Below are 5,000 nucleotides of genomic sequence, written 5' to 3'. Positions count from 1 at the left end.
GTCAAGCGGAAGCCTGACCAGCGCTAGGGCATCGATTCAGAAACGGTTCAGGAGCTCACGCTCTGCCCACGCACGTGCGCCCGCCTGCCCCGCACCCCCACAAGCTGCCCGGCCCGAAGCCGTCTGCCTGGGGCTGCCCGCGCGCGCACGCGTATACGGCCGCCCCCCCATCCCGCCAAAGCCGCCCCACCCGCCACGTGCTTCTCCGTGAGACCGGCGGCGCCCCCCCAACACCGCCGCTTGGCCCGCGAAGAGCCCGCCCCCCCCCCCCCCCCCCCCAACCCTCCCGCCACCAGGTTCACCGTGACACCGGCCGCCCCCCCCACCCCCCAGCCCACCCACCCCCCCCCGCCACCCCCCGCCCCATCCCACCCCCCCACCCCCCGCCCCCGCCACCCCCGGGGTTCGCGAGGAGACCGGCCGCCCCCTACCTCCGGCCCGCTTTCCACCAGCAGCAGCACATTGGCCGCTCCAGGGAAGGAAGGCGGGAGACCTTAGGACCCAGCGGCGTCGCCGCCGCCGCCTCCGTGCCGGGGGGCCCGGAGGGGCCTCCCGCCGGCGGCGGCGATGATGGGTGGCGCGTGTTTTGGACGCTGAGCCCCCGCAGCTGCCGAGTCCCTGCCGCGCCGTGCCCGCGGCCCGGCTCCCCGCCTTCCTCAGTCGGTCGCTCGGCCGCCCGCCCTCCTGCCCGCCTGCTCCGTTCCCGCCCCGGGTTGAAAGCCAAACGAACGCCGAAGGGGTGGGAGGGAGAGCAGCGACGGGGCGGGGGTGTGTGTGTAACAACAGAAACCGCTCCCCACCAACACCACCCCCCCACCACCCCCCCCCCCCCCCGCCCCCCCACCGCCGCAACGAGCTCTGTCGACCCCCCTGCCGACCCCCCCCCAACCCCCACCCCTCCCGCCACCAGGTCCACCGTGACACCGGCCGCCCCCTGCCACCCCCGGGGTTCGCGAGGAGACCGGCCGCCCCCTACCTCCGGCCCGCTTTCCACCAGCAGCAGCACATTGGCCGCTCCAGGGAAGGAAGGCGGGAGACCTTAGGACCCAGCGGCGTCGCCGCCGCCGCCTCCGTGCCGGGGGGCCCGGAGGGGCCTCCCGCCGGCGGCGGCGATGATGGGTGGCGCGTGTTTTGGACGCTGAGCCCCCGCAGCTGCCGAGTCCCTGCCGCGCCGTGCCCGCGGCCCGGCTCCCCGCCTTCCTCAGTCGGTCGCTCGGCCGCCCGCCCTCCTGCCCGCCTGCTCCGTTCCCGCCGCGGGTTGAAAGCCAAACGAACGCCGAAGGGGTGGGAGGGAGAGCAGCGAGGGCGGGTGGTGGTGGTGGTGGTGGTGTAACAGAAACCGCCCCCGATCCCCCACCCCCCAGCCGTAGTGCTCCGCGGCGCCGAGGAGGCTGCGGTCGGTTGGCGGCCGCACCCACCGCCCTGCAGCTCCGGAGTTGCAGCGGTGGGGCGGGGACCAACGGCTCTTCGGGCGCGCGGGCGACGGTGGGGGTCGGGGGGCTGGGGGGGGTGGGGGGCTGGGGGTGTCTGTGTGTGTGCGCGTGCGTGTGTCTGTGTCTGTGTGTGCGTGTGTGTGTGTGTGTGCGCGCGCCTGTGTCTCTCTCTCTCGCGCGCGCGCTCTCTCTCTCTCTCTCTCTCTCTGTGTCTCTGCGTGTGTGTCCGAGCGCGTGTGTGTCGCGGCGGGGGGGGGGGGGGGGGGGGGGGAACAAACAACAAAACAACAATCCGAACAACACACACACACACACACACACACACGCGCACACACCCCCCATTCCCACACATAAAGCCCGGGAGCCCCCTTCCCACCCCCCCACCCCAACCCCGTCGAAAAAAACCTAAACGCGAATGCCAGCGAGCGCCTGGCAACGCCGGGACCCGGACCCGGACCCGGACCCGGACCCGGACCCGGACCCGGTGAAGGGCGCCCGGTGCCCACGCCTCTGCGGCACAGCGAAAGGCGGGGGGAAAGAAACAAAATAAAAACACACACACGCACCCCCCCCCACACCCCCCCTCCCCCGAGACTAAAGCTAAACCCACGCTGCGAAACCAACAGCTGAAGCCGAGGACCGCCCGGCAGCGCCGGGACCCCGACCCGGCGAAAAGCGCCCGGTTCCCGATGCGAACTCGCTCCAGCGAGACGGGCGTCTCCGTTGGGGGTGAGGTGCGGGGAACGTCGCCGCTTCTGCCGGGTCCCCTGGCAGCCGCGGGAAGCGGGGGGGGGGAGTGGCGGGCGGCGCCGTGCGGCGCGGAGTGGCGCGGCGCAGAGGGGCTGACTGGCGGCCGAGGGGGCGGGCAGCGAATGATGCCAGCGACTGCATGGCAGCCAACGGGTCGGGGCGGGGGGGTGGGGGGGCTGGTGCTGCGTGCACATGAGAGCGCGGCGGGGCGCGGGGGTGCGGGGGTGCGTTAAGAAAAAAAATTTCCCTTTTCATTTATTTTTTTTCGGATTTCATTGGCATCTATCGAAACAAAAATGTCTCGCACGACGCGGCCGCCAGGTCTACCCGCCTCCGGGGCGTGAAGCGGCCGACAGGTCTGCCCGCCTCCGGGGCGTGAGGCGGCCGTCAGGTCTACCCGCCTCCGCGGCGTGAGGCGGCCGTCAGGTCTACCCGCCTCCGCGGCGTGTGGCGGCCGTCAGGTCTACCCGCCTCCGGGGCGTGTGGCGGCCGTCAGGTCTACCCGCCTCCGGGGCGTGAGGCGGCCGTCAGGTCTACCCGCCTCCGGGGCGTGAGGCGGCCGTCAGGTCTACCCGCCTCCGGGGCGTGAGGCGGCCGTCAGGTCTACCCGCCTCCGGGGCGTGAGGCGGCCGTCAGGTCTACCCGCCTCCGCGGCGTGAGGCGGCCGTCAGGTCTACCCGCCTCCGGGGCGTGAGGCGGCCGTCAGGTCTACCCGCCTCCGGGGCGTGAGGCGGCCGTCAGGTCTACCCGCCTCCGGGGCGTGTGGCGGCCGTCAGGTCTACCCGCCTCCGGGGCGTGAGGCGGCCGTCAGGTCTACCCGCCTCCGGGGCGCGACGCGGCCGTCAGGTCTACCCGCCTCCGGGGCGTGAGGCGGCCGTCAGGTCTACCCGCCTCCGGGGCGTGAGGCGGCCGTCAGGTCTACCCGCCTCCGCGGCGTGAGGCGGCCGTCAGGTCTACCCGCCTCCGGGGCGTGAGGCGGCCGTCAGGTCTACCCGCCTCCGGGGCGTGAGGCGGCCGTCAGGTCTACCCGCCTCCGGGGCGTGTGGCGGCCGTCAGGTCTACCCGCCTCCGGGGCGTGAGGCGGCCGTCAGGTCTACCCGCCTCCGGGGCGCGACGCGGCCGTCAGGTCTACCCGCCTCCGGGGCGTGTGGCGGCCGTCAGGTCTACCCGCCTCCGGGGCGTGAGGCGGCCGTCAGGTCTACCCGCCTCCGGGGCGTGAGGCGGCCGTCAGGTCTACCTGCTTCCGGGGCGTGAGGCGGCCGTCAGGTCTACCCGCCTCCGGGGCGTGAGGCGGCCGTCAGGTCTACCCGCTTCCGCGGCGTGAGGCGGCCGTCAGGTCTACCCGCCTCCGGGGCGTGAGGCGGCCGTCAGGTCTACCCGCCTCCGGGGCGTGAGGCGGCCGTCAGGTCTACCCGCCTCCGGGGCGTGAGGCGGCCGTCAGGTCTACCCGCCTCCGGGGCGTGAGGCGGCCGTCAGGTCTACCCGCTTCCGCGGCGAGAGGCGGCCGTCAGGTCTACCCGCCTCCGGGGCGTGTGGCGGCCGTCAGGTCTACCCGCCTCCGCGGCGTGTGGCGGCCGTCAGGTCTACCCGCCTCCGGGGCGTGAGGCGGCCGTCAGGTCTACCCGCCTCCGGGGCGTGAGGCGGCCGTCAGGTCTACCCACCTCCGAGGCGACCGGCGGTGGCCGCTAGGTGTACCCGGCTCCACGTTGCCGGCGGCCGGCTCAGCGTCCGTCGAAAGGGCTGCCAGGTCTACCCGGCTCCTTCGGGACTTAGAGCGCGGGCAGACCTGTTGGCTCCGGCAGTTCCTCCAAGGGGTCGCTGTTTCGCGCTGCCTCCAGTTAGGTCATCGTAAGAGTCGGCGTCTCTGCAGCGCCTCCCCCGCTGGCAGGCAGACACTGCCTTTAAGCGCCCCTTTCCGGCGCGGACCCATATTCTCCTTATATAGGGGCACGAGGCGTCTCTGCTCCAGACAAGCGCCACCGAGCGAGGGCACGCGGCTTAGCCGGCCAAGTGGAATGCTGGGCGGCCGCAGACGGTGGTTTCCCCCGGGGAATTGGGCACGGTTCTCAAGCCGGTGCTCTGTCAGGCGAGCGTGCACGGAACCGAGAGCACCCAGAGAGATGCCGAACGGCACGAAGCCGGGCGGCGTTGGGGCGGTCGCTGCCGAGTGGTGAGAAAAGGACGGGCAGAGGTGCACGGGAGAGGCCGAAGACCGGTGGCCGGAGGCGGCTGGCGGCACTTGAACGCTGGATACTGGGGGGGGGAGCCGAGCTGTGAGACTACCGTGGGTGGTTACCCCCGTCCCCCCCCCGGTCCCCCGAGAGCCCGATGATGGCGGAGGGGGGGAGCGCCGGTATGTGTGTTGACACAGCGGTGCTCCGTACGGTTCCAGCCCGTCGGGGGCTGTTGCCCAGCTCCTTGAGGGGGCCTTGGGGATGGGACGAGAGGTGGCGGCGGCGGCACCTGCTCCCTTTGTTTGCCGGCCTTAAGCCGGAGCCCGTGGCATGGGCACGCCACGGTTTTGGCTGGTCGCGGTGGCCGGCAGCTTGGATGCAGACGGCCCGGGGGGGGTGTGTCTCGAGCCACCGGTGGGTGGCCCCCCCCCCCCGGCCCCCCGAGAGCCCGACGATGGTAAGGCGAGAGGCGGCGGCGCCTCCCTGGTTCTTGGTTTACTCCTTTCGTTGCCGGTATCGTATGCCATACGTGCGGGGCGGCCTGTGGTGTCCGGCCGGCTCTCGGCGTCCCTGGTTTCTACCGGCCGGGCTCGGTGAAGGGAGGTCTGCACGGTGCTGTGAGCGAAGGCTAGTCGACTCCTCG

This window comes from Athene noctua, unplaced genomic scaffold (assembly GCF_965140245.1).
Source record: "Athene noctua unplaced genomic scaffold, bAthNoc1.hap1.1 HAP1_HAP1_scaffold_140, whole genome shotgun sequence".
In the NCBI taxonomy this organism is placed as follows: Eukaryota; Metazoa; Chordata; class Aves; order Strigiformes; family Strigidae; genus Athene; species Athene noctua.
Note: the sequence above shows the minus strand (reverse complement) of the source record.